Raw genomic sequence first — 21,628 nt, 5'->3', positions numbered from 1 at the left:
TGAAGATCTTCTCCCAATCTGTGGGCTTTCTATTGATCTTGCTAGCTATGTCCTTTGCCATGCAGAAGCTCTGCAATTTCATGCAATTCCATTTGTCCAACCTTTCTTTGATTTGTTGTGATTCTGGGTCTCTTTTAAGAAAATTTCAGCCTGTGCCAAGGAGACCTAGGGTTATGAAAGAGTATTCTATGGTGATGTATTATGACTTCTGCTCCTTATCCCAAATTTTAGAATAACTGAAAACTTTGCATTATTAATAATAATATTGTTTCATATATCCAATATTTTGATGCAAAAATTGTGGAAAGAGAGAGAAGAAAGATAGGAAGGAAGGGAGGCAGGAAGGGAGGCAGGAAGGGAAGAAGGAAGGGAAAGATGGAAGGAAGGAAGGAAAGAAGGAAGGAAGGAAGGAAGGAAGGAAGGAAGGAAGGAAGGAAGGAAGGAAGGGAAAGAAAAGTTTATTATGCAAACAGACTTGCAAGATTAGAAACTAAGAAGTCCTAAAATTGGTTGTCTGCAAGTTCCAGAGAGATCATTAGACTACCATAGTGCTTTAGGACTCCAAACCAGGAAGCTGATATTATGTCAGTCCAAAGAACCAGGAGTATGCTAGTGGAAGTTTTACAATCTAAACTATTGAAGACCAAGGGCAGGACAAACAGTATGTTCTTCCTCATTCCAAGATGCATAGCGAGAAAGTTCTCTTTTCTTCTACTTTTTGGAACTACCTAGGACTTCATGTGATGGGAAGTCATCTTCTCACTGAGGGCAGGTCTTCCCCACTCAACTCACTGACACAATGCCAACTTCATGAAGAAACACCCTCACAGCATATTCAGAAAGAATGCTTCATGGGTTGTCCATGCTCACCTTAATCCAATAAACTCAACACCTAAAATAAAGCATCACAATGAGTCAATCTCCTAAGCCCATAAAGCACATGAGACATTTATTACTTCAGCATGGAGGAAGTTAATTGAAAGTTTAATCATTATGTTGGAATACATGAAAGATTATTATTGTGATAATAATAATATAATCACTGAATAAAGAAGAAATGATAAAGTGAGAAAGATGCCTTAAGTCACTAAGGAATAAATTACTAATTGCCTACAGATATAGGTAATAAAATTTTAGTCCCTTAAGAGTATAAAATTGTCTCTAACAATATGCCATTAATCACTAGACTCTGTCTTAAATTATTAGGGGGGAGAGTATAGAACTAATATATCAGGAAAGACTTTGGATTTCTATAGTCTAAACATGGAGAATAAAATTCATACTGGAAATGTATGATTTATATATTATTTTAAATATATTTATCATTTTTATCTATAAAACATTCGTGTAAGGTTTGTGTTGTAGTAAGACATAGTTCATTATTTGTCTTGAAAAAAATCATTAGGGAAGAGATTTAAATCACCAAAGAAAATATTCCAAAAATTGTCATTTCATATTTTGAAGATGCTTATTATCTTATTTCAGTAATGATTGTTGATTGTGGTAATTGATCATTTCAATAATTTCTTATATATGTAATTGGTAAGAGTAATTTAAGTGCACTCCTATTTTAAATATTCTTAATTAGCAAAACACATTTAAATAAATTACCATATTATTGAAGGTCACACATAAGCTTCACTAAATTTTATACAGTTATAACAAACTATATTTTTGAATTTTATCGTAGAGATTAGTTCAATAAAGTCTAAATTACATACTTCAAGAATAAACATTATAAAACACACCTGTGTTACAACAACATATAGAAAATTGATCACCAAATCTTTCTTATTCTTGCTTTTGACCAATGGATGTTCAATTTACAGAAAATAAGAAATATGTTTTCTAAGTGTTTAATAATAGGAGCATAAGTTTGGAGAGGGAAAAGATGTAATTTCCAAGAAATAATTACCTATCCAATGTATAATTAGAATCATATAGTTTTAACTAATCAAATTCCATTATCTATATTTTTAGTCAGCATTTTGATAAAAATGTTGTAATTTTGGTATGATTAAGGGTTAGAGTCCAGAAATATAACTAATAGTGTTGTTTTACAATGTTGAATTCACATAATTTACAGTATAAGATATACTATGGTTAAAAAATTATTAACACCATAAGGCCACTCAAACATCTCCCAGGGCCTACAATGAATCACTTAGCAATATGATATCACAGGGCTTTTGAACTTCCAGTGTTGCCCAGGGATGAAAAAGTCTCTAAGAATAGACTTCTATATGCCTCATCTTTCCTGGAGATAAGATCATTTCAAAACAAATCCAATTTCCAGAGCATATTATATATCTCTAATAAAAAAAACCTGTCCTAAATTCATGTATTAAAGAAAACAACGTATGTCTCAACTCTGCATTGGAATTTGAAGCAAGGAGTGGATGAGATTTAAGCAAGGACTCTTAGCTCCAATTAACTACCAGAACTGGAGCTGTGACTTGGATGGTAGAGTGTTAGCCTTGAGTACAATAGCTCAGCACACAGGCCCTGAGTTCAAGCTCCAGGACCTGTACAATAATAATAATAAATGCTTAATGAAGTCAGAAGACGTTCATTGTAAGAATTAAACTCATTTTACAACATGATTTTTTTTTACTTTTTGATAAAATAAAGGAATATGTCATATTTATTAGAGGAATTAACCTTCCTTTTAAGTTATGGCTTATTTTATTTAATCAAAATAATCCCCACAAGAAGCATACAATTGACGTGTCCAAACTTAGTCAAAACCAACATACAATAACATAAGAATTTACCATTAGAAGAATTAAAAGAATTTAATTTACAAATTGAATTTTTTGCTCAAATGTGACTTTGAATATACAAAATGTTTCTTTATGTTAAAATGTTGAACATTTTCATTATTATGAACTATTGTTTAATTCATATATCATTAGCTTCTAGTAAAAATATGTGAACTGTCTTAAAATAATACAATAAATCTCATATTCCACATGCAACTTCAAATTTTTTTGAAGAGTAAATGAAGTACTACTAGATCTTGTTAAAATTCAATTCAGGGTTTAGAGAAACTGTAATGATATTTAATGAAAAAAATAAAGAAAACAGCTTGGTGGTCCCAAAGGAAATCAGTGATAGCAATGACTAAATAATTAGAACTGGGATTTTTCTGAACGTCTTTCTTAACCTTATATTAATTTGCAAAGAGAGGGTAGAAAGAAAAGCCTGATTCCCAAGTTAGCTTGAACTACACATAAAATAGAAAATACAATAAAGTTGACGCTCATCTCATGTACATCCAAATTAAACTTTGTAGTTCCTTTGAATAAAACTTCTAAAATCGAATTGTTTTTCATTAAGAATAGTGATTTCTGAAACCATTCACTAGTGGCTTGTGCCGGTAATCGTAGTTATGCAGGAGGCCTGCAGTAAGAACAGAAGTAAGAAGCTAGCCTGAGCAGGAAAGTCAATGAGACTCTTATCTCCAATTAATCACCAGAAAGTCAGAAGTGATGCTGTGTCTCAAGTGGTAGAGCACTAGCCTTGAGCAAAAAAAAGCTAAGTTACTGCACCTAGACCATGAGTTCAAGCCTCTGTACAACAAAAGAAAATAATATAATATTGATTTCTGTGATTGACCCTTTGTAAATTGAATATGCTTATATTTAATAGACATAATTATTGAAAACATGGGGATGGAAAGCAAGCACATGTGTATGAATATGCATATATAAGATTATATTTGAATGTATCAAAGTACTTATACCTTGTGTGGGAAAGTATAAGAATTACCTAAACTAATGTTACTATTCACATTTTTTTCAGATATGTAAGTAGAAGTAAATGTTGTTTCATGTCCAACAAATTAACCCAATCATAATACAGGCTTGTGACAATAATCAATGGAGATAAGATAGAAAAGATTGTTAAGATACCTATAAAAATTTAGTGTGAAGTAATTGTGCATTCCACAGGAATAAGATCTTTTTTCCCCAAAATATCATTGGTCAATTTCATTAGTGAGCATAAAGAAAGGATAGAATGTTTTGATGTACCCTTCTCAGAAAAATCTAAGCTGGTAATTTGATTATTTGTATGAGTATCTAGACATTCCCCTAAAATATGCAGCAGTTTAGATAAGTGGTAATAACTATTTTTTAGGTCCTTATGAAAGTATTTTTCTAAAAATAATTAGTTCCAAAACATATGCATTAGAAATTAGAAATTTAAAATGTTAATTATTAACTTAGTATTCAAGGAGTCACAATATGAAGCTCATTATTATCATGCTTACTAAAAATAGAGTAATTGTCCAACATTCTATGCTATCTGTAATTTGTCAACTTCATTTGCTTTTGGCAAAGCTTAATGAATGTGCATTTTCCAGTTTATTTTTCATATGTGATTGACAGAATATTGATAAAGGTTCTCACCTTTGGCATCAGTGCAATGTCATTATCATAAAGGATATTTAAAAATATTCTTTAAGTTCCACAAACTTTTAATTGCTTTATATTCATTAATTACTCTTTAATAAGTCTATAAAACAAGTATTGTTACTCACATTTCACAAATAAAGGCTTAAGTTTCTATCTAAAATCAATTTCCCAATATTACTTGAACTTGGAATATTATATCTCTTCAACTTAACTCAGGTTCCAAATGATTATATATGGCAATAATAAAAGAAACCATGGAATTATCACACTACAAATAAGAAGGTTGACTCCCATTTTTTATAAGTTGTCTAAAGAAACATAAAAAGGTGAACTAAAAGTATATTACATGGAAGGTAATTTCACAATCTTTGGTTATTTTAATAATGCCATATGGGTTTGTTTATGAAGTGACTTATTTTGAGAGACTAATTTGGTCATCAAGATAGTTTTATTAGACAAGCAAATTTCAAAGGAAGTTTATTTGTGAATATAGTAGATCAATTAAATGTAACCTACTTTTGACCTTTAAGGCGAAAGAAAGAATGTTATTTCAATATTAAATATATTCATTCATAATCCCAAATTGAATGTAAGCTACTAGTAAAACTATCAGACACTTAAATTTAATCCAATAGAAACTATGGAAGAAAGAAAATGTCTAAGCTAAATATCAGCATTCCTACTATTGTATGAGGTAGGTAAAAAAAAATCTCTGGAGTCTGGAGATATTTACTATTCTTCCTTACCCATAGGAAGAAAAAGGTTAAAAGAGGTAATATTCTAAGACCTTTATAGTCTGTTTGTGAATCTTCCACACTCCTTACAAAAATTTAACCTCCTTGTACAGAAAGGTGACTGGAAGTTCAGGGAAGCTTAATTTATGTGGCGAATTGTTTGCAGATAAATCAGATATACTAACGAGTGAGATCAGGAAAATCAAGGTTTGAGGCCAGCCTGGTCATTTTGTTAATCTTCTCTCCGGCTAAAAACACTAACAACCAGCAAAATGTAGGGAAGGAGTACATGGATCAAGTAGTAAGAGTGACAACAAGCAAGTATAAGGCCCTAAGCTCAAATGCCAGTGAAAAATAGAAAAGAAAAGAGACGTGAACCTTAATTAAACTCAAACTCATTTTCTTTAAGAATATTTTCATATGACCAATTTCTTACCTCAGGAGGAGTGAGGCAAAGAATATAAATTATGTTGATAATAGTATTATAATATCTCAGCCTTTAAAAGATTGTTGGCTAAACTACCACGAGAACACATATTTAATTAATTATCAAAACAGGACTTAATTATGTTAGATCATTAATGACTTACAAAAGGTTAATTAGGTGCCACTACTTATTATATACCAAGATGACACTTCAAACTATAATAGTATTTTAGCATAGTAAAAATACGCTGAATATGGAAACCAGAAGTTTTCTTTAATTTAAATATACTTTAATTCTTTAGGGTTTGCTTTTATGTTTCAATTATACACACTAAGTAAAAGTTGAGTTATTTGGGATAGCTCAATATTGACTTGTGTGGTAGCTAGAGAGAAGCAGCTGTTGTATTGGATTTGGAAAATCAATCTCATCATTACTCTTTCTGATTGTTGCCAGAAAGAAAATTCCTAAAATTGTCACATAATTTCATTATCTCTGTTAGTAATGACTTCAATTATTTATAAAATATGGCATTCTTCTTCTAAGGACAATTTATTTTTATTATTTAATATATAGTAAAGATGATGAACAGGGGGGGAGTTAAGTTAAAAAGTCAGTTTAAAACACAAGTAAAGGAAACCTATTTCTATTCAAAAAAAGAGATTTACAAAAAAATGTGCAGAAGGGAAGTTTAAATTCAAGATATAATCTTGGAATGTAACTTCTTCAAAGCCTACAATACTCATTCTGCTATGTAAATTTTCCTGTATAGATTTTTGTGTGTGTGTATATCTTGTAGTGGGGCAGTACTAGGGATTGAACGCAGAGCTTGCTAGGCAGAAATGCTTGTGAATTAGGCCCAATCCTTCTTTACTATTTGAATAGGATCTTGTTTTGTGCTTGAGATAGCCTCAAACTAAGGTCTTCCAGATTTCTAACTCCTGCATAGTAGCTAGGGTTACAATCATGAGCCAATATTATACATAGTTTATCTTTTAAAAGTCAGAAATTAGCCAGACACCAGTGACTCACGATTGTAATCTTAGCTTACCAAGAGGCTGAGATCTGCAAATTGTGTTTTGAAGCCTATCTGGGAAGGAAAGTCCCAGAGACTCTTATCTTAATTAACCATCTAGAACCATAAGTGATGTTGTGGCTCAAGTGTTAGAACACTAGCCTTAAACACAAAAGTTCAGATAGAGTGTCCATGCGATGAATTCAAACCCCAGGACTAGCACACGCACATACGCCCCCCCCCAGTCATAAATCAAAATTAAAGTCCTGTCATAATTGGCTAATAAGCCATTATTGGTCTCACAGAAAGAGTGAGTCTGGCTCTTCTTGGTTTACACACATTCTCTCTCCCTGCCTCACTCTCTCTGTCTCTGTTTCTCTCTCTGTCTCTCTGTCTCTGTTTCTCTCTCTCTCTCTCTCTCTCTCTCTCTCTCTCTCTGTGTGTGTCTTTCTCTTTCTCATTTCTTTACCATCATTGTGAATTAGAAAATTATTATCATCCAAACTGAATCACTGGTTGAGCTCAACCCCTGGAGAAAACTCCAGTGAACTGTAGGAGGTTAGGTTAGCATATTTATCTGCACTACCCTAATTTTCATATTCTGCCCCCAAACATGCCTGGGTGTACCTAACACTCTATAGATTCTTATTCATACCTTTGGCTTGTTGGATTTGTCTCTAGGTTTCTACCAGTCGTTGATAACCACTTTCCAGTGTTGTTAATCTCTGAATTCTTCCCCATTCCTCACTAGTTCTCCCAGAGTGGTTCACTCACCATAAATGTTCTTATCATGAATATCTGAATTGTAATCTTTCTGGCACATGGCTCATTTATGAGCATACACAAGACATGACAGAAAATTGTATCTCCTGCAACTGTTATTTGAAAATGAAGAACCCCACAAAATACCTCCCCTTTTAGAGTTTCTATTCTGGCTGGAAAGTCATCAAAATATATTTTACACAAGGTTGTTTGTACGTACCAACCATAAATGGAGTGGAAGAGCTGCAGGGAATGTTGGAATTCAAGGACTATAACTTCGATGGGGTTTTCCAAGCATGACCTCACAGAAAATGTAATAGAAACAAAATAATCTCACAGATGTGTGGACTAAGGACATTTTATAGAAGGAACTTTGGTATTTTGGCAAATTGAGAGATTGTATATACAAAATTACCTCATTGAATGTTTAGCCAAGTATCTGTTTCTTGAGACTTTTTGAAGGCGTGCTTTTCTTTTGTTTTTTTTTTAAATTTTATTGTCAAGGTGATGTATAAAGGGGTTACACTTACATAAATAAATTAGTGAGTACATTTCTTGTTGAAATTGTTACCCCCTACCTTATTTATCTCCCACTTTTCCTCCTCCCCAACCCCCCAAGTTGTACAGATCATTTCAAACATATTCTCTTGTGAGTGCTTAGATAGAGATCCTAAAGTGAAAGCATCCTATTAAAAATAGGGCAGAAAGGGACTAAAAATGTTATCTTCCAACAAAGGTCCCATGGTTTCCCTTATTTGCAATATCTAGTATATGTATGAGTCAAGCAGGAAAGGTCAGATAATGTGATGTTAGGAAAATGAACCCTTAGATAAGTATTTCAATGTTTTTTTCTTTCATGCATTTGTTTCTAACTCATTTATAAGATTATTTCTTTGTAGCTTTGTATGTCCTTCCCCAACAGTACAACCTCTGCTTTCACTATATTTGATGTCAGTATAATTTGTGGAGGAGATGGGGAAAAACAAGTCGGTTAAGGATACAGGAGGACCCGATGCAACTATGAGAAGTACAAGTTGTCATGTCAAAAACGACTTTACAACTTTGGTGGGGGGGGGCGGGATTGGGTGGGGGGCGAGGGGGAGGCTGGGAAGGGATGTGAAGGGTAAACAAAGGAGGAGGCTACAATGCTTGATAAGAAATGTACTCATTATCTTGCCCATGTAATTGTAACCCCTCTGTACAATATGTTCACAAAAAATAAAAATAAAAATTTAAAAAAATAAATAAAATTAAAAAATAAAAATAAAAAAAATAAAAAGACACAAGAAAAAAAATGTTGTCTTCCCTATGGTATATCTATGCCAGGTGCTCTTTTTCTGCTATATTTTTCCTAATAAATGATTCCATTGTCTTAAAAGAATATATAGTCAGTCACTACACTTAATATTGCTTATCCCTGCTTGTTTTCTTTTTGTGGCAACCATGATCTTACCTCTCTCTTTTCTTCAACAGGTTGCATATGCTGTATGTGTGGGTCATCTTTTTACATTGCCCTCTACTGAGTTTGTTGTACTATTTATATCTGTTTATCAATGCTTTTCATCAAATTTTGGGACATTTTTGGTTATTGCTGATAGAAAATGATATAACAGTGGGGTAACCAGGATAGTGGACCTTCAAAAAAGGCCAAAATTTCCATTTGATCTATCAGTTCCACTCTGGGCCAGCCTTAAACAGAGTCAGTAAGGACTGTAAGTGAGGTTCTTTGCAGCATTATTCACAATAGTCACCTGGAAGAACAACCAGATGCTAAGCCTTACTGGACTTCAACTTCATTAAAATTAGGAAGAACGTGATTTGCTCCTTGTGATAGTTGGAGGTAGTGATATACTTTGGAAAGACATCAGATAGTAAGATTTGTTTTTTTGTTTTTTGTCAGTTGTGGAGCCTGAACTCTGGGTCTGGGCACTGTTCTGAGCTGTTCAGCTCAAGGCTAGCGGACTACCACTTGAGCCACATCACCACATCTGGCTTTTTCTGCTTACCTGGTGCTGAGGAATTGAATTCAGAGCCTCATGTATGCAAGGCAAATACTCTACCACTGAGCCACCTTCCCAGCCTAAGAATTTTTTTTTAATGACCATTTAGGAATCTGGAGATAAACTATTAGGTGTCTGGGGTGGAAATGAGTAAATCCTGCTGAGCTTTACATATTGTTACCAGTCATTACGCTTTGTCATTATGCTTTGTAATTTTTATTTACTAGATTCCAGTACTACAGGTATAGTCAACATACAGCAGAACTATGAATCAAAGGTAATATTAATAAAAGGTAGTGTTTGAAAAGTATATGCAGCTTGCCTCCATAATTATATTCCCCATTTCACTTCCCTTATTTATTACTCAGGAAATGCATTTAGCAGTGTCTGGATAGCAGGCTTAACAGGGAGAACGTAAGTCTTTTTGAGAAATTCATCTCAACTAAATTAAAAGATTGTGCAATTTTCTGAATTCACCAAAGTAGGGAATTTCAAGTGACTTTTTAGTTGAATCCCTTTTTCCCATTCCCCAACTTTGATGGAAATGGTACTTAAAAATAAACACATAATAACAAACTAAAATCACAAGATGTCTTTATTAACTGCATTACACAGGAGTAGCACTCTGATAGGTTCATGCTGGATTCATGTCCATTAAAGAGTAATTTGAGTTGTACATGTTCCTGTAGAGTTCTCTTGCCAGAAAACTCCAGTCCTGTTTATAGGAGGATTAAAAAAATAGTGCCTAGGAGGACTATTTGCCATCCTATGTTATGATTCTTCTTGAAGACAAATATCTTCATTTATAGTCTGTTACTCATACTGTTATTTCAAACACAAAGTTTACAAAGATGTCTTAAATCAGAAGTACTTGGTGACTTCAAGTTGTTTACCTTACAAACTAACTCAAAAATTAAAACAAATAAGTTATGTGTAATATTACAGAGATAATTTAAATTTCAACAATAAAGTTGAAAATTGAGTTTTTTGAGCTTTGTTCTAAATTGTATTTTCAACAATAACTTTTTTTGCTCTTTCTTTCTTTCTTTCTTCCTTTCTTTCTTTCTTCCTTCCTTCCTTCCTTTCTTTCTTTCTTCCATTCTTTCTATGCTTATTTATCATTTTATTTTACTTCTTTGTGCCAATCCTGGGGCTTGAACTCAGAGCCTACAACTCTCACTGAGTTTTTTTGCTCAAGGCCAAAGCTCTATCACTTGAGCCACAGCTCCACTTTCAGCTTTTTGTTGGGTAATTCTAGATAAGAGTCCATGGGCTACCCTTCCTGGTCTGCTTTCTAACTGTGATGCTCAGATCTCAGCTTCTTCAGTAGCTAAGATAACAGGCATGAGCCACTGGCACCCAGCTCTAACAGTTTTATTTATTTATTTTTCTGTTGATTGTGGGGCTTGAATTCAGGATCTGGGTGCTGTTCTTGAGGTTTTTGCTCAAGACTAGCACTCTACCACTTTGAGCTGCGCCACCATTTATGGTTTTTAGGTGGATAATTGGAGATAAGAGACTCATGGACTTTCCTGCCTGGACTGGCTTCTGTTATCTTCAGATCTGAGCCTTCTGAATACCTAACAGGCATGAGTGACTGACACCTTGTTCTAGCCCTTCTTTCTTTTTTTTTCTTTTTGTTGACTGTGGGGCTTGAACTCAGATTGGGTTCTGTTCCTGTGATTTTTGCTCAAGACTTGCATTCTACCACTTTGAAACACAACTCTACTTCCAGTGTTTAGGTGGCTAATTGGAGATAAGAATCTCAGGACTTTTCCTTCCTGGATGACTTCAAACCCAGATCTCAGCCTCCTGAGTACTTAGGAGTATAGGCATAAGCCACCATTGCCTGGGAAACCTTTTCTATTTAACACACAACTAAATTTTAAACATATTTATATTAAGGACAAATCTTTATGTTGATCCTTTAAGGGAAATAAGCAAGACTAGTTTTATAACAAAAGGTTGCAAGACTACAACTAGCTGAAGTAAAATTTTCTCAGCTCAGTGAGACAATATATACTTTTTTTTTTTTACCAATCATGGTTTTTGCTAACTAGACCATTAGCATTTTTATAACATTAAAGCAAGTGTAATTATGTGAGTCAAAACTTCAAGCTAGAGGGAAAGAGATGAATGCCTTTAGGATAGAACAGTAAGTTAATCCTACTGAGAATATTTGTTTAACTTAAAATTAAATTGAGGACTGAAATTCCAAAGAACCAGTAAATTATATTAAAGACTAACATTTTAACTCTATAATATTTAAAAGTATTTAAATAAACTGGGCGCTGGTGGCTTGAATCTGTACTCCTAGCTATTCATGAGGTTGAGATTTGAGGATAGATGTTCAAAGCCACCCAAGCCATGAGTCCATGATACTCATATCTCCAGTTAACTACCAAAAAGTTTTGGACAATACCCAGTCCAATAGGCAGTCTCAGTACTCTTTCTCTCTCTCTCTCTCTCTCTGTCTCTGTCTGTCTGTCTCTCTCTCACACACACACACATACACACACACACACACAAACCCTGTGTAAATATGCATACATATATCTCTATATGCTCACACAAACATAATACATGCAAATATATATACCATAGAATATTTAAAGGATCTAAATAGTATATAAATGTAATATATTTAAATATGCCTGCAAAGTTACATATCATTACAAATCATTGATCTTCTATACATGAGAGAAAAACTTCAATATGCTTTTAGAAGCTTGAAGTCAGTTGTGAAAAGGAATTGGTACCTGAGACTCCAAACTAAACAAAATTGATGTGCTCTAGCCACAAAACTTGTGTTCTTAACATGAGAAAAACTTTATTATCATCTTCACTTCTTAATTTACTCTTTTCTGAAATTTCAAGGTAAATATGTTGAATGCCTATTAAAGTGTTACTATTATATTCCTATTAACAACATATATGACTTCAGGACTAGGATTTTGTCTTTCATATTTCACTTATATGAATCTAAACCATCTAAGATCATGTTGGCTGTTTTCACTCTATGTTTAAGAAGCCAAATTCCTTTCAACAATCTTTAAACTGGTTTTTAACATATTCTTGTTATCTGATCACACTAGGAAAAACTTCAATCGTCATTCTATTCATATTGTGGGAGCAATGAAATTACTTATTTCAAGAGAACTTGTTAGCCTATGCTGGTCCTAAAACACCAGTCAATATTATTTTTTGGAATTATTTAGAACTCTGAGAATCCTTTGTATTTACAACACACTGAACATTGTGCTTTTTTATTAAAACAATACTTACTCTTCTTCTAATGTTGTCTCTGGCGTTCTGTTCAGCTTGTTTTTACTTTGTTTAATGCATTGAGAACAAACTGATAAGTTAATACAATATTTTAGAGTAAAAACTCCAAAATAGTTTTCAGTAAATTCAGATACATTATCTTGATGCTAAATATGTATTTTATTGATAAATCAAATACTATATTTGATAAATCAAATACTATATTTGATAAATCAAATACTATATTTGATTTATCAATAAAATATTATATATCTTTAAAAGTTAACTCCTTTTTTTAATATGTGCCTAGCAGGAAGCTTAATCCAACAAAATAAATAGTGTACAAATTTTAAATCAAAAACTTGAAGGAATTCCCAATGTAATGTTTTTTGTACTTGCTTATGAACTTGCTCTACTCTTTCTGGAATAATCTAAACAAATTAAATCAGGTAGCCGAAAGGTTCCTCTGCTCTAATGTTTGACTTCCATTCTGGCACAGCGACACTAGATTCTCTGCTGACTTCTAAATTGCTTTATCGTGTAATTTGGGAGGAATAGAGGAATAAAATCTACAATCAGAGGCAGCTGGTCGAAACAGGTGTTGCAGAAAATTATAATCCTATTTTGATTAATCCTGTTTTTTACAGCCGCCCTCTAGTTATGCATGACAGGTATCCAAATAATCAAACATACAGTCTTTATTGCAACAATCTGAGCTAGTGTCAGGAGAAACATCAGGAATTACTGAAGCATTGAGGCCAAAATAATGTGTGTTTCATGAAACAAGCTTTTGTTATTTTATTATTTCTTCAGCTTTCTAGAGGGAAATGTGTGTGTGTGTGTGTGTGTGTGTGTGTGTGTGTGTGTGTGTGTGTTTGTAATCTTCATCACAAAGCTCTGTTTTGCTTCAGTTCATAATGGTGGTTTACAATGACCCACACATTAAAAATTTTCCTTTGCACAGTGATTTTTGAATGTAGCTTTGACAACATCTGGAATGACAAGGACCTTTATAACAAGGCACACACAACATCAGCAATAACTGTGCTGTTACTGAAGTGCTGTCGTGGTTTCACTCCTGTGTCTATGTGCTCTTACATCATTACTACTCAGTATCTGCTGATTTCTTCCTAAACAGACAGCAGTCACCATCATAAGTAACACACAGTACAGGAGAGCTATCTAGCACATGCTCTTTTTTATCACATTTTAAAATTATCATCATTTAGCTGCATGAGAGGATTTGACTTTGACATGTCCAGGCGAGTGTGCAAAGTAACCTTGATTAGACTTACCCACATTATCACTCTCTCCCTCTTCCCCTTTCCCTAATCCACTTTCACAAGCATCATTATTCTATTTTCACACACATGCACAAAGTACTTGCCACTTTGGTATTTCTACTCCCACTTTGTTCTTCCTCAGCCTTTTTGAGAATGGTTCTGTGGATATATTTGGTATAGCCTGTTTGTGCATCTGTGAGACCTGAAAATAGTCCACTGAGAACAGACAAGACATGAAAATATTTTTCTTTCTCATTTTTCAAATCAAGAGAAACAAATATTTGGATAGGCACAAACAAGTGTGAATTTAATATACTTAGGAAGAACATAGGTGATTCATTCACCTTTGTCTCAGTTCTTTGTTCTGACCATATGACACCCTGTGATAAAAGTCCTTCAATAGTTATCTCTTACAAAATCCAAAGGAATAAATATGATCTACATGACTTTATATGATCTTATTCCCATTACTGCTTCTTCCTAATTATTTTAACCTGTGATTGACTCTCTTACTAGTTTCATAAAAAATCATGGAATGATGTGGTTTGAAAAGAAGTTCATTTCTGGAATCATCATTGCCATGTTCTACAAGTTGATTGCAAATAGATTAGAACTGTACTGTCTGTCAGGTAGATTAACTTCTGTTTCATTTTTATATACCATTCTTTAATATTGTTTAGTCTTTCTTGAAAAAGAAAGTTAAGATTTTTTTTTCAGTCGTGGGGATTGAACTCTGGGCCTGGGCACTGTCCTTCAGCTCTTCATCTCTAACACTCTACCACTTGAGCCACAGCACCACTTCTGGTATTCTAGTGGTTTATTGAAGATAAGAGTCTCACAAGGGCTGGGATGTAGCTCAGTGGCAAGGCACTTACATAGCAAGTGCAATGTCCTGAGTTCGATCCCCAGTTCCAAAAAAAAAAAAAAAGAAACAAAAAGAGTCTCACAGACTTTCCTGCTGGGGCTGACTTTGAACCAAGATCCTCAGATTTCACCCTCCTGAATAGGTAGGATTACAGACATGAGCCACAAGCACCCGGTTTAAGATTTTTATTAGTTATTGAATCTAGAATATAAGTAGTTGACCACTTTGGAATAATGTTAGAGTTTTTGTAAGTATATGGAGGTTTACCTGTGGATTTTATGTCTTTTTTTTTTTTTGGGTCTGTCATGGGGCTTGAACTCTGGGCTTGGACACTGCTCTTGTGCTCTTCAGCTCAAGGCAAGTGCTCTACCACTTGAGCCACAGCACCACTTCTGGTTTTCTAGTGGTTTATTGAAGATAAGAGTCTCACAGACTTTCCTGTCTGGGCTGGCTTTGAACCGTTATCTTCAGATCTCAGCCTCCTGAGTAGCTAGGATTACAGGCATGAGCCACGGATGCTCGGCATGTCTTCATTTTTGTGTTATACTCTAGTGTTCCTTTATTTCAGTTTGAAAAAGTTCCTGCAGCATATAACTGGAATGTATTAATTCCCTCAGCTTCTGTCTTTGTCTCATTCATTTCTAAAAGACAGGTTTAGTGAGCTTTTCATTTTTTAGTATTTTGATTATAGCATCCTTCTCTCATTATGCCTTGAAGAGCTCTGCTGAGAAGTTTGCTATTAGCTTTAGTTGTAACTCCTTTGTATGTAATATAGCTCTTATTCTCTGGTGCTCTTAGATTATTTTTCTTTGTCTTGCATGTTATTGTGAAGTCCTCACTGGGTTGGATTTGCTCACAGATCTCTGGGTGAGGTTTCTTTTTGGGATTAGGAAAGGTTTTTTTTTTCTGCTCTCATTGTATAATTTCAAATATCCTGTCTTCCATCTCACTTTTTGTTGAATATGGAGTCACTTTGTTTTCTCATCTCCAGAATTTCCAATTTCTTTTTATGCTTCTATTTTATAGGCTTCTTTGTTAATCATGTATTATTTTTCAACTACATTAATTCTATCTATATATCCTAGAAATTTCCCATTAAAGTGGATGAACTTTGTTTATTCCTGTCATAGTTCTCACTTTCTTTGGGATTCATCTAGCTTTGTTTAGGAATTCTTAGCAAATGTCATGAGTTCGTGCTTCTTTGTATCTTTAAATTGTGAACAGAGGGCAGGGAATGTGGCTTAGTGGTAAAGTCCTTGTCTACTATGCATGAAGCCCTGGGTTCAATTCTTCAATTCCACATAAACAGAAAAAGCTCGAAGTGGTAGTGTGGGTTCCAGCAGTAGTGTGCTAGTCTTGAGCGAAAGAAGCTCAGGGCAGTGCCAAGGCCCTGAGTTCAAGCCCCAGGACTGGCAAATAAATAAATAGTGAATAGATTCACAAAACAACTGTATTTTTGGACTTTTCCAAGTATACTTTTAAGTTGACCAGATTCCTTTTTATTTGGTTGGGTGGCACTTTTATTTTTAATCTAATATATGGTTCAGTGTAGGGCTGAATTCCTTGGGCAAATAGAAATTACTTTCATATTCTCTAAATGGCTGGGATGCTGTCTTTTCTGTGAATTCAGGTATGGGACTGGCTATTGTTCTGCTAACTGGCTAGACCACTAGTTGACCTCTACAATTATATCAAGCTGATAAGCGGACAGTGCAAGTGCCTCTGAACTAGAGATGCTCCTCACTGGAAACACAGGCTACTGTTGTAAGGTGAATCATCCCAGAAGCCACATTTTGGAATATGGAATATTGGAGTCTTTATTATACACTTAGCAGGCTGCCGGCAGCCTGTTGTGACAAAGCCCTGCAGCCCCCCAAAATCCATAATACAGCTAGGAAACAGGAAAGAGAGGAAAGAAAGAACAAAAACAATACCAACAAACCAATTCAGCTCCAATAGAGAGCTGAATTAGGATACATGATGACCAGAGATGAGCCAGAAGACAGAAAACAGGAGATGATCACAAAGACACACATGTCATGGTTTTCTGGTGGCTGGGCTGGCCTGGACCAGGGGACAGATCCACAGGAAAAACCCAGTCCCAAGCACTGGACTGACAGGTTCAATAACCCTTTAGCCAAGTATCAGCCTCCAGGATTCCAGACACACCCATTTTTTGGGAGGTAGGTGATGGGCAGGAGGCATTTCTGTCACCCATCATGAAGACAATAGCCCAGACCCTGCCATCCAACTATGTGGCCAATATGGCTCCAGCCAGACCTAACCTCCTTACTACAACACCACTAGGGTGGCAGATCCAGTGCCTTCTATTTTTGTTATAATTTACTTGTTCAATCATATATTCCGCTGGATAAGGTCTAAAAATGACCTTTGAGATTGTAGTACTCATGTTTCAACTCTAAGTTGTGTCCAAGATAGTTCTTAGTTGATGGAATTTCCAGCTTTGATAGTCTCCTTCCCTAAGTGGGATCTAGGAATTGGCTATGAAGTTATAAAGAGAAATGTTTAGATTCCAAGTATGGTCTGTTCCTTGTTAGAATACAGATGGAGCTCTTACTCTTTTCTTTAGTACCTCCAGTTTGTTGAATGAGGCTAGATTTAGTAGCTGATCAACTATGGTTTTCAAACCAGACAACATTTTCTGCTTAATCTCTTAGTGGTCAGTTGAATTTTGCTGAAGTTAGATGATTGCTGTGACAGAGTGTTGTGCTGGCAGGTAAATTATAGTAGGCTCTTCGGGACCCAGGTGGAGTATGTTATGAAGAAAGTATACATTTTATTTCAGAAGCTTCATCCATTCATCTAATTTTTAACCTACATCCTTATTTTCAAGTATTCTGAATCTTTATACTGAAGTTTGAATCCAAAAGAAAGTGCATTGTGCCAGGTGCCAGTGGCTGAGGCCTGTAATCCTAGCTATTCAGGAGGCTGAGATCTGAGAATTGCGGTTCAAAGCCAGCCTGGGCAGGAAAGTCTGTGAAACTCTTGTCTCCAATAAACCTCTAGAAAACTGGAAGTGGAGCTGTGACTCAAGCAGTAGAGCGCTCACCTTGAGCTGAAGAGTGCAGGGACAGTGCTCAGGCCCAGAGTTCAAGTCCATGACCAATCAAAAAAAAAAAAACAACAACAACAAAAAAGTGCATCGTTGGAGTTCTTCTATTTTCTATTATCCTGAAGATATAAATGGTAATTCCATTATACATCCCAAGTTTTCCATCACTTATTCATTCATTGAAAAGAGTGTATGAGCTCTCACTAAACTGTTAGTACCAGTAGTCACATTTGTTCTTATTGTTTGTTGTTACTAAGATTTCCTAGAATTTAATTCAGAACAAAAAATCCAGGAATATGCTCAATGTGTTATGGCAAAAATCACACATAATACTGCAAGACTTTATAAAGTGTAATTGTTGGGTGAAAAAATTTGATTCCACAAAAAAAATGTTGAACAATGTGTCCATGTGTGTAGGGAGGGAGTTTATGACAAATATACATATAACAAGTAGGAGTGAATGACAAAAAATTTCCAGTGTGTTAAAAATATACAAATAAAAATATCACCAACACAATTTCCTTTTGCAAACCATGAAGAATGTACCTGAAATACAGGACAAAGAAATTCACTCTATTTCCTAACAAATGGGACAATGTCATTCTTTCTGATGGAGGCATAGAATTCCATTGTGTATATATACCACATTTTCTTGATCCATTAATCTACTGAGGGACATCTGGGTTGCTTCCATATCTTAGCTATGGTAAATAATACTGCAATAAACATAGTTGTGCTAGTAGCTTTATTATGGTTTTTTGTGATCATTCCGGTAAATGCCCAAGAGTGGGATTGCTGGGTCATAGGGGAGATCTATGTGGAGTCTTTTTCTTTTTTTTCCAAAATGAAACAAGTTTATTTTCTGCAATTATTTCTGTAAATTACAAAGATGAAAGACATATACAGCATATAACTTTTCAATATTCAACCAGAGTACTTGTAATAAATACGCATCCTGAAACAAGATAAAGGGTTACATACACTTTGTCAGGCATCCTACAAAATGTCTCAAGTTTTGTACTCTGCAGCATTTCTGTGCAGGGGTCGGGAAGGGGTGGCAGAACAAGGGTGGAGGTGATTGTTTTATATTTTCTTAACTATTGTGACAAAAGTCCTTTCATATTTCTTCAGAGCATATTTGGAATTGCTGTACTATAATAAAAACAACTTAAGTAACACCACCAAGCTTAAAGCCATTTTGCTGTCATTGGTTCTCATCCACCAACAATGCAGTAGGGTTCCCTTCTGTCCACAAACCCTCCAGCATCTGTTGTTATTAGAGTTCTTGATTTTAGCCATTCTAACTGGGGTGAGGTGGTATCTCAATGTTGTTTTGATTTGTATTTCTTTTATGGCTAGGGATGTTGAACATTTCTTCATGTGTCTATTGGCCATCCTTCTTTCCTCTTCAGAGAAGTTTCTCTTTAAGTCTTTAGCCCACTTATTTGTTGGGTAGTTGTTTCTTTGAGGATTTGTTGTTGGGGGATTTAATGTTTTGAGTTCCAGGTATATTTTAGATATGAGACCCTTGTCTGTTGTATGGCTAGTGAAGATCTTCTCCAATTTGTTAGGAAATGGAAAGACTTGGAAAAAATTACATTAAGTGAAGTAAGCCAGGCTCAAAGAAACATAAGTCCCATGGCTTGCCTTATTTGCAATAACTAGTATATGTCTGAGATAAGCAGAAATGGTCAGATAAGTTGATGTTAGCCGAAATGAACCCCAAGATAAGGATTCAAATGATTTTTCTTTCTTGGGATTGTTTCTCACATATTTATAAGATGATTTCTTTGTTGCTTTGTATGTCCCCCTAACCCCACCCCCCCACACCTGGTATAACCCCTGTTTTCACTGTATTTGATGTTGGTATAATTTGTGGAGGGGAAGGGAAAAAATAAATTGTTTAAATAGGGATACAGGTGGACCCATTGCAAGAATGAGATGTACAAGATGTTATGTCAAAAATGAACTTTGGCTGGGAGGGGGGGCAGGGGAGGGCGGGGAGAGATGGGAAGGGATATGAAGGGGAAACAAAGGAGGAGACAATGATTGATAAGAAATGTTACCTTGCCCATGTAATTGCAACCCCTCTGTATGGTATTTTCACAATCAAAAAATGAAAAAATAAAAAAAAATTAAAAGAAGTTCACTCTAATAATATATTTGTTTTTTTTCAGTTTACAAAGTTAAATACATTAATATTTAAATAAAGATAGAGAGAATATTAATGCCAATCATAAAATTGTTTGTAACTCTGGTATAGTTCAATCTCTTATAGTTTAAAAGTAAAATTAACCAGTATAAAATTGTCTCAATTATTAGTAATGTAATCCCTAATGATTATATATCAAGGATAAAACACAAATTTTTGTACTATTTAATATTAGATGAAGTGATAAATCAGAGCTGTAGCTTAGCATCTCTATTGTTCAACTACTTTTCAACATATAACATGGAAAAATGTGACACACACACAAACACCACTTTCAGATATTTTCATCATTAAAGAATAATTTTGTTACGATAACACATATTAATATATGATAATATGTGATATATTCTAGTATAATATATAATAACATCTGAAAAGAAAGCTCAAAATCCATATACACATAACTCTTCCCAGATAGAAAACTAATTTGTTAAGCAATTTATCTGCTATTATGTGGAATGAAAACAAATACCACACAGGCAGGACACATTTAGATTTCTTCTAGTAATTATATAGTAGATATAAAACACATAAACCCACTATTTTTATGGCTATAGCTAGTAATGTTTCTTTGTCAAAGACCAGGTGGCAGATCTGTTCACATCCCAAAAGTTTGCTTTTGAAGCTTTGTACAAAGGGGCCCTTGGTATTCGTCAACAGCAGAATGTGCCTGCTTTAATGTGAAGAGTTGGCTTCAACATCTGTCATTTCTTCATTGCCCATGGCCTGAATCCTGGCTTTTTTCTTTGTTTCCAAATGTTTGCTATCTGTATTAGGCTACTTTACTTTTATGCTCCTGTTTTATCTTTTGGAGGATGCACATTTTAATGGGAAATACCTAACTTTGCCTACCATAAATTTAATCAATGCTGATTAAAACATTTAAGATGCCAACATTTATATAGTTGAACATAAATGGCTCTTGCATAGGTTTTTTTTTACTACAACCTCTGGATGAACATATTATATGCTTTGCATAAAATATTCATTTTTAAATCAATGACTCATACAGGTTGAAATTTAGAAGAATGTTAAAGAATTTCCCATGCAACCCAGAAATTCATAGAAAGTTGGAATGAATGTGCAAAAATAGGCTTTAAGACAAGAATTGGTATTGGGAGTAATTAAATATTACATAATAATAGCGAGGTGACTAAATCAACAATATATAAGAAGGTTATACATATATGTTAGCAACAGATTCCAAAAATATAATAAGCAAAACTATGCATATCGGAGTATATAAATAATAAATTAAAAACCAATGGTTGCAGAGATAGTGCTTCATTTTCAATCATGTGATGAAGAAATTGAAGATCAGCATGAAATTAGATGACTGTAATAAAACTGGAAGCCAAAGAAACCAACCTACCTATAGAATACTTTCCCCCAACAACAAAATATATTTTTTTCTCCATCACACAAGGAGAAAGTTCTAAGACACAGTGTATGTCATATTGTTAAACTAAGGTCAATATATTTAAAATAACTCAAATAATTAAAAACATAGTCTCCAAGAAACTATGGTAATATTAGAAAACAAGTAAAAATAAAATTTTGAAAAAGAATTATAGAAAT

This window comes from Dipodomys ordii, unplaced genomic scaffold (genome assembly GCF_000151885.1).
Source record: "Dipodomys ordii isolate 6190 unplaced genomic scaffold, Dord_2.0 Scaffold84, whole genome shotgun sequence".
NCBI classification, from domain to species: Eukaryota; Metazoa; Chordata; class Mammalia; order Rodentia; family Heteromyidae; genus Dipodomys; species Dipodomys ordii.
The sequence above is the reverse complement of the archived record's forward strand: the minus strand, read 5'-3'. Positions refer to the sequence as shown.